This window comes from Diabrotica virgifera, chromosome 7 (genome assembly GCF_917563875.1).
Source record: "Diabrotica virgifera virgifera chromosome 7, PGI_DIABVI_V3a".
In the NCBI taxonomy this organism is placed as follows: Eukaryota; Metazoa; Arthropoda; class Insecta; order Coleoptera; family Chrysomelidae; genus Diabrotica; species Diabrotica virgifera.
This window is the reverse complement of record NC_065449.1, coordinates 30,530,734-30,547,075: the sequence shown is the minus strand read 5'-3', so window position 1 is coordinate 30,547,075 and position 16,342 is coordinate 30,530,734. Positions and strand designations below refer to the sequence as shown.

At 30.2% G+C, this 16,342-nt stretch overlaps 1 protein-coding gene across 3 annotated transcripts in view; it reads left to right on the top strand.

Moving 5' to 3' along the window:
- The window catches only part of LOC114328060 (dynein axonemal heavy chain 3), a 793,139-nt gene that overhangs the window by 558,407 nt on the left and 218,390 nt on the right, over positions 1 to 16,342 (top strand). The gene's annotated exons all lie outside the window — the stretch shown is intronic.

The following is a 16,342-nucleotide window of genomic DNA, read 5'->3' as shown; positions in this document are numbered from 1 at the left end:
AAGATCCCTAGGAAGATCAAATTCCTAGCTTACATTTGCATGGTGAGTTCAACAAGTATTTGTTATTAGAGAACAGAGAACAAGTAACACAGTTAGTGGTGTAGGGAAGCAAACGAATGTAACACCAAGTAAGTAACCCCTACTGAAAATATATAATTAATAAAAATTATTTTACGTGAAATGAATATGGTTATTATCAAATCAATTATATTAATGTTTTGTTTTAGTTGAAAGTCGTTCAACAAGTAGAGATGCACACATGTTTCAATCATTTGAGATACCCTTTTGTCGAAGTATTTGGAACTCAATTTGGAAGATAACTATTAATAATTTCATTTGTAAAGATACGATTTGTAAAAAAGTATATACAAAGTGGTTTTGCTGGTATTAAATAAATAAATAAATAAAAATACGTTGTCATGTCTTATTTTTTCCCAAATGGTATTTTGTATATTTGAAATTAAAAATAATTTGCATATTTTAAAACCAAATTATTTTTTTTCAACTATACAAATATTTTAACCTAACATTTTCTTCCCACCAAAATTACATTTTGAAATTCCCGCTTGCATTAGTTCCGATACAAGCGGCATGGAGCGCTGTTTTTCATATTTAACCAAAGCGTTATCGTGAAACATCCAGAGGAGGTAGGTGATCTGTGACCGGCGCTTAACTTTCTCTCTCTAGCATATGATGGCCGCCGCCTGTGTGTCACTGCCGTTACGTTACTCCCACCTCTTGGTAGATACGCTCACACTCGCACGACAGACAAAGATAGCTAGACCACCGTACTTGATATCGACGTTACACCCCGATGCATTGAGTGGGGAGAGATTAAATGTCCAGCAAACGACGGCAATGTTGCCAGATTCCTTTTAGCGGGAATTTTAAAATTTTATAGCAGTTTGGTTTTAAATTTGACAGTTCTGTTTTCTCAAGTCAAAAATCTTAACCTTACTTTTACAAGTGATTAGGATTATTATTATTATTTTATTTACATGTAAATTGAAACAATAAATATTGTGCTGTGTCATAATTTCAAACTCATTATGTTGCAGCCTTTTCCAGTTGATAAAATTGCAATTCAAAAACTTTTAGGTAGGTACGTGTAACTTCCACATTATTATTAATTTTTTAAGTATTAAGGTTGATGTTGATATCAAAAATTTAGATTTCAAAGATAGTTTTATGTAGGTAGATACTAATAGAGTAATACTAGATAATAGATTAGATACAAAGTAAGCTGTAAGTAGTATAACTGCCCATGTAATCACCTGTTATGTTGTTTTTTTAGATTTGCACTGTATGGATGGCACAGGAAGAGAACAAGAGTACAAGAACATGAAACATCTTATTATGAATGTACATGTATGTGATCCTCAAAAAATTATTTTACAAAACAAGATAGAGAAAGAGCTTTAAAATCCCAAGGATCCTGCTAAATGTTTATTTGGTGTACTAGTCGAATAATAGTATCTAAAAATATTGAAACTATTTTAAAACACATTACGGGCATGAGGATGATATAGAGCACTTACATAAATACCAAAATCAGATAAATATCTCTTCAAAGTTTATTTTGAGACTTTCTTCAAAAATGTAAGTAAAATATTTGCATATCGACGGCGGAAAGGCAGGACTTCGTAACTGAAAAATTTTTATAACATGAGTTACTTCAGTTTTCGCTTTAGAATAAGTATCGGCAGCTATTAAACAGCGATTACAGCTGGGAAAGTTTCCGGAAGGCTTCCAAAAGGCTTTCCCAGCTCTAAAAGCTGTTTAATAGGTGCTGATACACTTATTCTAAAGCGAAAACCGAAGTAACTCATTTTATACAAATTTTTCAGTTATGAGGTGCTGCCTTTTCGCCGTTGATATACACAATATAATTTAAAACAAGAATGTTACCACTAAACCACTTTTAGTGGAGTCAATGAAGGTGAATATGAGCTATTACCTCCGATTTCGTTGAACCTCCATCGATTTGAATGAAAATTGGTGAGTGGTTAGAGGATATCTCAAGGAACAAAGGTGACATGGTGCCAACTTGCGCTTTTACCATGGGGGTGGATGCTACCCCTTCTCGGGGGTGAAAATTATTTTATTGAAAATAACCCCATAATTCGATAGAGGAACAAATTCTAAGCAAAATTTATTATATAAAGTTATTAAAATAAATCAAAACTTTTTGAGTTATCAAAGATCAAAAATTATAAGTTTTTACAAAAAAGTTATTATTATCAAAATTGAAGCTAATAAAAAATGAAATAAACTCCTTGCTAGGAAAACCTTTTAGTGTTAACTAAAAGTGAGTTATAGGTAATTGAATGTATATTTTTTTTCGGCGAGTAAAAAATCTATGTATTCAAGCTGAAAAAAACGGGAAAATGGTGCATTTTATAACATAAACTTATTAAACATTTGTCAAAGTACTTAAAAATATCTATCAAATGAACCCCCGAACATGTTCATTTCATTAAAATTTATGCTCCAAATTTTTTTCAAAATTTATCTTTTAAAAATGTTTCCAAAAAATGTTACTGTTTTTTTTTAATGAGTCCGTTCATTTTTACGATGTCAGGTTCATCTAAAAACCATTTGAAAGTTAGTTTCAAGTGCTATTTCACCACGTTGAGCTTAATTTTTTAAACCCCTTATTTTTTTAAAAATAAAAGGTTAAATGGCCCCCGTTGAATGGTTTTCACAGCAAAATTTAAGATTTAAACGTTTCTATCTCGGTTATTTTTTACTCTATAGAAATAGTAAAACAGGTGAAGTATTTGTCACAGAAAAAACTAAAATTTGGTTATATATCATTTTTACGTGTATTGACTATTTTTGGAGTTTTTATCAAAAGAATATGAAAATTACAATAATTTTAAAAATTATGATTTTTTTAAATTATACCTTTTTTTCAAAAATATGCATTTTAAACCGGTCAAAATTATTGAAATCATTACTTATGCTAACATAAAGAAGTTGTTGAAAGGATTATTATAAATTTTATTTTTTGTGGAAATCGCGTATGTTTGATTTTTCACTTTTTCCTAAAAAATTCCAAAGAGTTCTCTTATTTTCATCATAACTTGCTTAATTTTGATGCCATTAACTTGTTCTTAAGCTCATTTGATAGGTATTCCGAAGTACTTTGACAAATGTTGAGCAGGTATATTTTATAGATTGCATCGTTTTCCCGTTATTTAAGCTTGAATACTTAGATTTGAGTACTCGTCGAAAAAAATACACATTCAATTGCCAATAACTCACTTTGAACTAACATTAGTTTAGTTCTTTAAGTGAGGAATGTATTAAATTTTTTATTATCTTCAATATCAAATAACTTTTTTTCCAAAAGCTTATAGTTTTTGAGTTATACCTGAAAAACCGATTTAAAACATGCATTTTTTTACGAAAAAATAAAATTTTTGGTCTTTAATAACTCAAAAAGTATCGAGTTATATTAATAACTTTATATAACAAATGTTGCTTATAATTTGTCCCTCTGTCGATTTATGGTATTATTTTTAATAAAATAATTTTCACCCCCGAGAAGGGGTGGCATCCACCCCCAGGGTAAAAGCGCAAGTTAGAATCATGTCACCTTTGTTCCTTGAGGTATCCTCTAATTACTCACCAATTTTCATGAAAATCGATGGATGTTCTACGAAATCGGAGGTGAAAACCTTCAGTGACTGCACTATTTTTAAATATTACTCATGAATATTTACTACAGTTTACAATTTCAAACTAGTGTGTTTGATTCTCCTATACCTATTATTTTACTTTTTTAGTAAACTTCAGACTGTTCAGGATAGCATAATAGCATAGGAGGCGAATTAAAAAGAATTGATTTTTACTTACAAGAAAAGATATCACAAACATTAAACTCTCTTTGAAAGATGGGTATATGTACAATGATGATGCAACCAGTGTTTATTTTTGGGTTGAATGCTTACAGACTCATTTCCAATATTATTTTACAAACAACAGGGCATACTAATGGATATTCTTTTTGAATTTAACATTTATGATTTTTGTCTTATTTTCCTTAATACTGTGCTAAAAGGAAATGTTAATTAAGTTTGGTAAATCCTTTATCGCAATCGATGGAACTCATGGGCTCAATTCCTATGACTTTGAACTTATGACAGTATTAGTAAAAGATGAATTTGGAAATGGATTTTGTACTGCTTTCTTATTTTCAAATAGAGAAGATACCTACTTTAATTTACCAATTTTTTTAAATACATGTCTGTGTTGGTATTATATGTATAGTCAAATGTTTTCATATCAGGCATAAGCGACACCTTTTACAATGCCTCGTCAAATGTAATGGGTACTGCTCCTAATAGACTGTTAAGTGCCTGGCACATAGATAGGGCATGGTAAGTAAATCTTAATAAAATATCTGATTCTGAAAAAAATCCTATTATGTATACAAGATGTATTAATGATGGTTTAGAGAGTATTAATAGCTTTTTGGGTAGACTTCTAAGTGATGCAGATACATACAATTTTAGTAAGTATTTCCAGTAGAACTACTGCAATAACATCCAACAATGGGCCTATTGTTATAGGAAGGGGTTGTGGAATTAATACCAATATGACAATTCAAAATTTTCATAAAATTTTGGATAAAAGGGTATCCATTAGTTGTTATCAGTTAAGTTTAAGCTTCGGTCAAGTGTCACATAATATTAATATATCTACGTCATACGTCTTTGGTTTGTATCATTGGCAATATCAATAACATATGACATAGATATATTAATATTAGACAACACATGACAGAAGCTCGAAACAAATAACTGAGTGAAAAGCCCTATATCATGTAAATACAAGTCATAAAGATGTCTTTCTATGGTTAAAGTTTCACAGCAGAAAGACATCATTCATGTAACTTCTTAAGCCGTCACAAAATGACGGCAATAAGAAAATAGAATTTATTAACTCGCCTCGCCCCCAGGCAACGTAAAGGTGCTAGGCCACTAAGAATGTTATTTTGAATTTTTTTTATTTTGCGGCTTTAGCGCTTAGCTATTTAGCCAGATACATGATGAGAATTAATACTATTATAATACATATTAAAACTAATTCAAATTACTAGTAATTTTATTAATATTGTGAATAATTATGTAACCACTTAATACTAAAATAAAAAAGTGTCCATCTATACTATCCCAACACATTTTCACCTTTGAAATCGTAAATTTCCATTCCCATTAAAAAATAATTTGTACTGTATAAGTATATTTCTTTTGAGCTTCATTTTTTTTTTGAAAATACTGCAACATGAGTTTTAAATTATGACACAGTACAATACTTGTTTCAATATTTACATGTAATTAAAATAATCCTAATTACTTGTAAAAGTATGGTTATAAATTTAAGAATACAGAACTCTCTTTTAAAACCAAAGTGGCATTAGACTAATTTTAAAATTCCCGCTAAAAGGATAAAGGTAAATCTGGCAACAGTGTCGTCGTTTGCTGGACATTTAATCTCTCCCCATTGAGTGGCATATCCCTAGCCAAGTCTATTTTCTTTACATGTCTCTGGTGAATGACATGAATCAATTGTGTCTATTGCATTTATAAAATGGTATTTTCTTTGATTTGTATAGTCTTATAAATTGTACAGATTATATTGATAATATTATTATTTTATTTAATAAATAATTCTTTTTTGATTATGGCGCCATCTATGGACAAATAGAATAACTAGAATAAATGTTATAAATGTCTGTAATCACCGACGTGCCTTTTTTCTGTCACATACAATTTAATGCGTTAGAGAGAAATCGAAAAACTGTTACGCACTGAAAAATTGTCATGAAAAGGACTATACGCAAACTGCAAAATAAGTGAAAATCGTTATTTGTTAATAACTTTTACTACAACTAACTTAGAACTTTAGTGTTTCAGCCAAAGTTGGGTATTGGGGTACTTAGCAAACCCTCAAAATTTGAGACCAATCCATTAATTAGTTTAAGAGTTATTCTATTTGTTTATCCCAGAGACCTTTACTTTGCAATAACATAAGACAGAAAATAATGAAGATAGGACAATTCTCCGTATGTTAAATGGAAGTAGAAAACTTATGCTATCAAAATGTACTAAAAAAAGATAAAAAAAATTATCTAGTATAGTCAAAAATCCTAATGCGAAATTTTTAAAATTTTGTAGTTTATAAACATTTAGAATGACTTTAAAAATATTGTCCGTAGAGAAAATCCTTTTACATATTAGAACAGCTCGTATTTTACACGAATTTCTAAAAATGTAGTTCAATTGATGACTACTCGTGGTAAGTGAAGGGGGCGCTGGGAGCCGACAAATGCACGAGTTCAAAAACTAAGAAAGGCATCTTAAAACTACTATGTATCATTTTCTATATTTTGTGATCTACTGAATATATTTTGATCGTTCTTTTTTTAATTTGCATGTAATTTTTCTGTACATTACAAATATGCAATTTGTCTATACATTATTAATCAATAAACGGTTTTATTTAAACAAATTTGTTTGAACAATTTTTGAAAAAAAAATTTGTTTCCCAAAAATCCATTATTTTAATCATACGAGCCATGGGCTGTAGAAATATTATTTCGCAGTTGTCTAACGGTAACATAATGTGTACGCAAAGTCTGCATGCATGTGTGTAAGTCACGTTCATTTGTGGGGTTCGTGCACCTGGGAAGTCCTGGAACTGGTCTTCTTGTGTATCCTCCACTTTCTCTGTACCTTCTTAAAGCTCTTGAAACGCTGGACTCGTGGATTCCCATAACATCAGTAGGATATTGTTGCGAACGTCCATCTCCAATGAAACCTACAATTTGGGCTGCTTGTTCTGACGTTTTATTACTCATTTTTTGTAAGAACGCACCTCCTCATTGAAAACTAAAACTGATATAGTGCACAGATCAAATAATTCTCGAACACAAATGTTCAAAATAATTATTCCGGTGGTGTGTGTTGACGAAATTAATTAAAAATAAGTGTAACAAGGAACAGGAATATATTTATTTATTTTGGGTAAACAAGCGTGTTTTGCTTATATCTCGAAAGGGTATTGTTAGCGAGAACGAGGGTGTGTCTGAATCGTTCGCATGCTGTGTAGAGACTGACTTGCCGGACCACCAACTATTATGTCAACTGGTTTGCGGTTTTGCGATAATGACCAGAAGAGCAATAAATTACTGCAGCTACGTTTTAAAAGATGAGAACCTTTTTGTATTTTAAGAAGTTGACATGAAGAGTGTGGCAATCTGGCATCGTAATCAATTAGTGTTTCCTTGAAAAAAACATAAATTTTATACAATCTATTTAGGGATACATTTTCGTTTCTCGAAATCAACGGCCCTTGTTGGCATATGGTTTGTGTATTACATGTGAATTTTAAAATGGCTAATGTTGTTTCGCTTTGAGAAAATAAAATTAGCAAAAATAGTAATTAAAGCGTATCGCTATAAAATATTCTCCGTTAACAAGGTTTTGTTTATTGCTTTTTTTTTCGGCAAAGCATGCTTCAACTTGAAATGTTATCGGTTTGTAAACACCTAAAGAGACGATAGACGAGTATTATAACATTGTGCTAAAAATTAAAAATTATGTTTGTTGATTTGTGCCTGCAAACATACTAAAAATTTTCATCATTTTAAAGTTTTGGGTAGTAACTAGCGCTTGTTTTTTCTTAAAATAACATATAGATTTAAATGAAGTCGTATACTTATACCCACTACAAAAATACCATAATAAAAACAAAATTCCAAAATTCCTGCCTTATCAAGCAATAAAAAAAAAGCGTGGAAGCTCATACAATTTTTATTGTTATATGCATATAAAAAGTGTTCCAGGCAATTGCGCGGAATATGGTGATATGTGATATAGATAGCGAAATAGGCAATTTATTTGTTATCTAGTCTATTTAAGAGAATAAAATGCTTTCTTGGTAACAAAAATGTTTTATAAAATGGACACAACAATTAGAAATTTATGCCCGGTTGCACCAACAGATCTTTAGCTTAAGTCGAGAATATCATAAAAATTAATATAATATAATTATAATATATTACAATAAGAATACCATAATATAACAATAGATATAATAGATAATAAGGTAAGAATCTAAAATTATGGTGTTACGTAAGTGATACTCAAGGAGGCCCTATTTATAAGTAGAGCTTAGCTAAGCTGGAGCTTAAGATCTGTTGGTGCAACCAGGCATTAGTGAATTAAAAGACAATAATTTATGTTTCATTTCGATTCAGAGGCAAGGCACAATCTACAGACAGCTGTTTCTGTTTAGAACTTCTTCAGTGTAGATGCTTGCCTGCCTCTGAATCAAAACGAAACGAGATTGTCTTTTTAAGGGGAATTTCAAAAATAGATTGAAATAGACCATGAAAACGCTGCCGCGACATCTATTAAAGAAAATAGGAAAGTCCCAGATACACAATCCACTATTAAATATAATAATAGACACTAATTTAAATCTCGAACTTTCCTTATTAGAATTTGTCTCTGTTAACATCCAAAATCTCTGCCTTCCACAATTTCCAAGGCATAGAGACGACGAATATAGAAAACAGAAAGGATTCTACAAAATGCAATCACATTCCAAATGAAAACATAACATTGTTGTTTTCAGTATTTTCTTTACAATTTCATCACATTTTCTCATCTTTTTAACCTTCTTTGGATTGCTACAAATGATTCAAAATAGAAAGTAGCTAAATCGATTTAGTTATTCTGAAGCTGTTATAAAAAACGCTAGACGGAAGGGCCGCCCGAGAACTTTATCGTACCGATCTATTATCGTTATGGTACTAGATACTGGAATTCTATAAAAATAACAAAGTTACTCGTTATTTTGATATTTTAGAAACACCTACTGTACTTAAAAGTATTTTATGGTTCTACGCATCATTAATTCCTGCATTTGAGAAAATGTTCGATGCCATATTTCGGGGACACACTATAGATGTGTAGATTATTGCATAAATCAATAGAATATTATAGTCATATTTTCATTTCAAATTAGTTCATTTTTCTGAGAAATTAATAGTTTACAATATTTGCATTTCATTCTATTTCGATTACGCCAGTCAATGCGCGAGATTAAGAACAAGATATTATCTCCAAATTCTATCCTACTGCATGGATTTTAATGAAATTTTGGGAGTAGCCCAATCTCCTAATTCAAAGTCTATCCTATATACTATGGCGCTTTTATTATGGGGGAAGTTCCCACCACTTCTCAGGGTGAAATATTTTTATTTTCGAATTACATGGAGAAAAAGGAAGATTTTTAAGAAAATTTAAAAATTCATTCTATAATTTGATCACATTTTTTACAAAAACCATTCATTTTAAACCCGTTCAACTTTTTGAAAGTAGAAATAACACTATATATATTAAAAGGTATTGTAAAAGGAAAACAATGCATTTAAATTATGGTGGATGGGGAGTTAAATGTGTATACTTTTCATTTTTCCTTAAAGTACATTAGTCATATATTTTTGCACCATATCTCGCTTAGTTTGTAAGTAACCGACATTTAACGGTGCTCGTTTTAAAGGCCTTTTCAAACACTACAAAAGGTGTTGGTAGCATTATACACCTAAAACCTACCGTTCCTCTGTTATTTCAAGTTGAATACACCAATTTGAGCATGCACCAAAAAACAAACTATTTTCACCTACCATATCTCTTTTTGTATTATAAATCGAACATTTACGAAGGAACTTCGAATCTCTTTATTATTTATAATCTAAAAAATGTTTTATATAGTGTTTAACGCGTGAGAGAGGACACACATAAGATTATAGCAAAATTTCTATTTACCGTAACTTTTCGAGTTTTTGAACTACAGCAATGAATTTTATGTCATTGGAAAGGTAATTTTGCATTCTTTCAAAATATGTTAAAATATATAGGGCGTGTCTAAAAAAATTAAGATTTTTTATTCATTTCCGGTTCAACTGGAAGCCATATTTTTGGTAAAATTTATTGTGATAATAGATAATAAAATACCATATATGTCTGCAAAATTTCAAATTTTAGTTTCTATTAAGAAGGAAGTTAAGGCACTCGAATATTTTTTTATAAAAAATTCATAACTCCCCTCCTATGGGGAGTTAAGATATATGACTAATGTCATTCAATTTACTGATAGGATATCAAAAATATATCAAAAAATAAAAAAATTCCTTGGAGCCATTTTTGAGAAAATCTAGTTCAAATTTATGTCAAAATTTGATCCCTTAAATATAGGCAACCCGTAACTTTTTCTGAAAAACGATAACATCCTTCTTATAGCCCATCTTTAACCTATATAACGACTTTTTCAAATTAAACTTATCTTGAACAAGTTTTTAGATAGATAGGGAAATGTGTCGGGTGGGCGGTCGGCCATGTTGGCCGCCATTTTGAATTTGGAAATGTCACCGTATTTTTATTTACCTATCGATGAGCTTACTTTGAGTTGAATTTCATTCATTTCGGTCAAAATTTGTAAAAATGGGCCCTAAATAACCCCCCCTCTTTTGGGCCCCCTTTGAGAGGTTTTTTTTAAAAGCTTAGTTTCTCGACAAAATTCTCTTAAACTTACTCATACCGAATTTCATCAAAATCGGTCCAGTAGTTTTTGCTGGGCGGTGACTACATACGTACGTACGTACATCTCCCGTGAAAAGGAAAAACCTAGTAACTGAGTTTTGATAACTTTTCAGGAAACGAAAAGAAAGAAAAGTATATCGCCGTTTAATAGAATTATATTATTTTTTGTTTTTTTTTTCGTTCAGTGGATTTCAAGTGTATGTCCCTGTAACTGTAACTTAGTTTTTTCCAAATATTTGCAGTTTTTTTAATTCTATGTCACTTACTATTTTTGAAATGCAAAGAAATATTGATTTTGCTGCGGAAAAAGCTAGTATGCTTACTTAGTTCCTAATTCATACTATTTTTGCCAAGGAAAAAACTAGTAGGTACTATATTACACTTGCTAATATGATACTTTATGATTGCTTTAAAACTATGTAAAATCAAGTAGTTAGGTACATTTTGGTTTTTAAAAATAAAAAGTAGGTAAAGTTATAATTTTTACATATATTTTATTAGAAAAATTACAAAAAGTTTTTGAATTCAACATTTAATTACATAAAACAAACAAAAATAATAAAAACTAAACTCGATTATTTAGTAAATCATTTGATGTTTCAGAAACAGGTAGTTTCTCCCAAAAGAATCTTTTTTGGCTTAGCATTGCAGGAAGAAGCTCTGTAATTATTTTTTGTTTTTTTTGAACATTTACACCCCTATCTTCAGTTTTGCTCTCAGGCATTTCCAGATTAAATTTAGGTTTTAAAAAGTCAAAATTAATAAATTCGTTTTCAGTATGACTTTTCTTATAAAACATTTGTCTTGACCCTTTTCTAAATTGTACTACTTTAATCACGTTAAGTTTTGGGAAATTTTCATCTTTTTTTGTTCTTTGTTTTACACCGTCTTTAAAGCGATAAAAATCATCATGTTTCATTAGTAAGGTTTTATTTTTTCTAGAGGCTTTTAATATTAGCTCATTTAAGTCGTTCATTTCATAAATGTTGGATCTCTTTTTCCATAGCTTGCCAATGTTTCCGTGGACACTGTCGGCTCTCATAAAAGAGTGCCCAGCTTCAAAGTATTTTAAAGTAATACTGTTTGGACCCCAGTTAGAATTGACAATTACCACAAATGACGTAAATAATTTCCAGTTTTTATTTTGGGCACTGCAGTTGTCACACCAAAATTCGTAGTGCTCTACGTTAACTGAGGATCTTTGAATAAGCCCGCAATATGCTGATGCCACATCTTCCGCCGAGCGACCACTTATAGCTTCATGCCACAAAACGCAAATATTTTCTTCATCTTTTGTTAACGAAGCAAAAGTTTCATTGAACACAACTAATTTACTAACAAAGACAGATTTTTTTAAAGATAACTTTGGAAGTAGTAACACTTTTTGCATATCCGCGCAATAAACTTTAAATGAGTCTGGATAGTCGTGCTGTCTGTCATTATCATACGCTTTTCTGGCAGCAATATATGCCATATGGTGATCATTAAACGTATTACATTGATCACAAGTCTCTGGAATTGTACATATTTTTTTGTGCTCTTTTTGATGTACGCAAATGTCACACTCATCTTGATTTGGTTGATCAAATCCAATGTTAAGTGAATTAAATTCAGTTCTATATCTGTCATAAGATATTTTTTCATGAGTTTCACAAAAATGTTTCCACATATCAGTAATAGATAGCTCTTGAGATAAATATCTTCTATTGGGAGCATGTTGCAATTTATAGTGTGATATTTGCGGATTATAAGATTCAATATGGTTTCTTATTAGAATGGGATCCTTCTTGTTAGATGGAACAGACGAGCCTCGTTTATCCTTAACCAGTTCTAACCCCATAGATTGTTTATATCTGTTTTTGAAGTCCGTTATCATACCATCAGTTTTCATTCCATGTGTATGTAAATACATTTGCTTACACACATTCATTTCAATACCATCATCCTTGAGCAACGAGTATGTAAGGACGTGTTGACGTTTATTTTCACTATCTACTTTTCTTCTCTTAATACCCCCAATCTTTATACTGGCATTAAAATATTGACTTCTCTCGCCAAAACTCATTTTCCAAAATGACTGGCAAATATTTTGTCTTCTTTCTTCTGATAAAAATTCTCTACATTTTTTTTTACAATTACATGGTTCTAATAACTGATATTTTTCTAGATGCCTCTCAATTTGCTCTTTCGCTGTTCTTGCTCTTTTTTTTCTGTTTTTCTCGTATCCTTCATCGGTTTTATCACTGATTTGTGCTTCTATAAAAAACGTAGATATTAGTTAATTCATGTGAAACACAAAATACAAAGCATTTTTACCTGGCAGAGTTTCCTGGTTTATATCTTTCAATTGTTTATCTACTAAACCTTCATTTTCCATAACAGTGCCAACTACACTTTTTTCATTTTCAATTTGAAAAAATTTTGCTATTTTCCTTTTTTTCTTTGTCTCATAACTTATTTCTTCAGATTCTTGTGGGTCATAACTAGGGTCTAAATCTGAGTCATCGTCAACTGTGTCATCTAAAAAGTATAAGTTTGGTCTAATTGTTTATAATAATTAATATTTTATTTAGTAACCTTTATTATGCTGACAAACGTCTATAACATCAACCGATTTTTCTTTGTGACATTCATTATTAACATCCGTATCATTTTGACTACCATCCTTTGTTCCATCAATTAATGGTAGCGGTTTTAATTCGGTATAAACTTTTGTGTTTTCTTCCTTCCTAATATCTCTTACTAAACATATTGGTTGAATATCATAAAAATGGTTTTCATTAGTAGAGGGGTTATCATTATCACTAAAAATAAAAAAATAAAAATCAAAAATGCTAGCGACAAACGTCCATATTATTATTATCATTGTAATAATACTCCAAACCAAAAGCTTTTGAGTTCGAAGGCTCTTCTGAATAAACTGTTATGCTTAGTTTATTTGATTTTTGTTTATAAATTACTCTAAAAATAATGATAATACACATATTTTAACTTCTGAAGTTTAGAATTAAAAATTGCTACATTTGCTATAAATACACAATGTGTTTAAGAAATACTTTTTAGTATACGAATATGAGCAAGATAATTAAAATAATTTCCACGAAACATAGTCAATAGAAAAATGTTTTGGTAATTGAATATCCACTGCACACAAATATAACGATTTTTGTTACATAAGTAATGGTAACCTAAATATTTATTAACAATCAGCTGACATGCGAATTTTCTAAATATCAACTAAATTAATTTGTTGTAACCTATCACCTTTTACAGTAATAAATAAGTCGGTTCATATTATTTTTTGTTTCAAGAAATGTTGATTTATTCAGAATATGTTAATTTTATAATCAGAAGTCCGTATAAATAAATCTAGAAACCTACTTTTGATTTTGTAAGCCGTCCATCATCAGGTTATCAACCAAATAATCGTCTTTCACAGTATCTTGTATCGATTTCAAACAATCTTGACCAAAGGACGCAAGTTCACTATACCTATAACAAAAAGAATGCATTCGTTACAGCATTTCTTTTGAATTATCTACCATTTTACTGATTGTTTGTTTTTTGAAAATCAAACAAACAAAATTGTACTTTGTTTGTAATGTAAAAACTAATACTCACCGCTTTTCAAGATCACCCACTTCCTGAACACAAACTACTTTATTTTCCTTAGCCAAAGCCATTATAATGTTTTTTCTTTTAGACATAGTTTTCAAAACTTTATATAATTAGATTAAAACAAATTCACCACCAGACGAGTATATGTAGGTATACACAGTTGAGACTGGCTCGACAGACTGAATAATTTAACCAAGTGCATTGGAAGAACATAGTAAAAGATCCTTCGTTTTCGCGCCAAAGCGGAATTAAATTGGAAATACCTAGCATACACACTTTAAAATAATTCGCCGAGTTTAAATGACCGGAAAAAATATGGATATATCTAGTAAATGACTTTGCTAGTTTTTTGTTTAGAAATATGACGTTTTTGTCTTTCGGCTTAAAAATGGTAAGGTATGTTATTAGGAACTTCCAATTTAAAAAAAATATTTATATATACACTTTTCAAAGGAAATATTTAGTAAAAGCCTTTGTTATATTTTTCCTTCTGAAATAAGTAGAAATGTATCGTTCACTGTATAAGTTGCTATGTTTATTCTAAAAAAATAACAAGATGCTAGGTTTTTCCAACCAAATTTATTGAAATTACCATTTTGCTAGGATTTTCCATCTGAAATAACTTTCTTAAAAATGCAAGTATTTACAAGTTTTAAGTACCAGTCGATAAAGAGCTTCATGGGGTTTCACACAATTGATACTAAGCATAAACCTAGTAAGTCACTTTACTAGGTTTTTCCTTTTCACGGGAGACATACCTACGTACGTACATACTTCCGACATGTTTTTTTTATTTGCTTTTTAGACTCAGGGGGACTCAAAACGTCGAAAAAAAAGTGAAATCTGAAAAATCTTTTTTTGCACGATCCTATAACTTTATCTATTATACTATACTACGTATAATATAGTACGATAAAGTAAAATATAAAAAAAATATAATGACGTTTATTTAACTTCATTTAATGTTTATAATATCGAAAAATATCCCGGACAGATGGCCTGACAGACTCCGCATTGACTTTTATAAGATTACAGATTTTAATAAAGTACGAAATATCGACAGCCACATTGTAAAATAGAGAAACATATCAAGCAATGAAAGATTAAATTTAAAAGTAGACTTTTTTACTCTCTAAAGGAAGATTCATATTTATCCGTTCGGGCACGTAGCGTTTCCTTTCCGCAAAATATTGATTTTATGGTTTTAAATATGAACAATTATTTATATGGGAAATAAGCCACAATTAAAATGAAAAAAATAATTTTATTAACGTTTCGACGCCCAAATCGGGTGCCGTTGTCAAAATACAAAATATTACTAAAATAAACTAAAGTGTTGTTGCTAAGCAAAAAAAAAAAAAAAAAAAAAATTCTTCTAATAATTTATTTAATCTCACTCATTTATATTGGCAATTCAGACATATATTATACATTTTAAAGTAGAAGACTTTAAAATGATATTGCCAATATTTATGAGTTGCGTTCCTGGGACGACTTACTGAAAGATAGTTCATTCGATTACATGAAATTAACCCCAACTCAAGAATATCCGTCATAAAAAATTATAGCATGTGATATGTCTTTAAAAAGACAACCAAATGCAACGACAGTAAAATTCTCGCGTTAGAGACTTCATAGTAAATCACAAGGGAAAACCAGGAAAAACCCTGTGATACTATCCCGACATCGTAAGTATTTGGTCTTACATTAATTATTTACTCTCAAAAAATAATACCAAATTCTGACTTGTAACATGTTTAAATTATAAATAATATTAATAATACTAGATACATAAGTAATACTAAATATAAAATATGTACTAGCTCGATATTATTGACTTATTAATCTTGGTATTTTCTTTCTATTGACTTCCTCTTTCAGTATGGGTAACCACATCCTACTACATTCTACCGAGGAATTTGCGACACAATTGGTTTCATTTAGCATAATTAGAGCCGCTTCTTTGATTTTTCTCTTTTTACTATCTGATTCTTTCAGGACTATACTTGAATCTCTCCACTGAACTCTATGTTCATTATCCCATGCGTGTTGACATATTTGAGATCTCTCAAATTCTCTATTTTTAATATAAGATTGATGTTCAC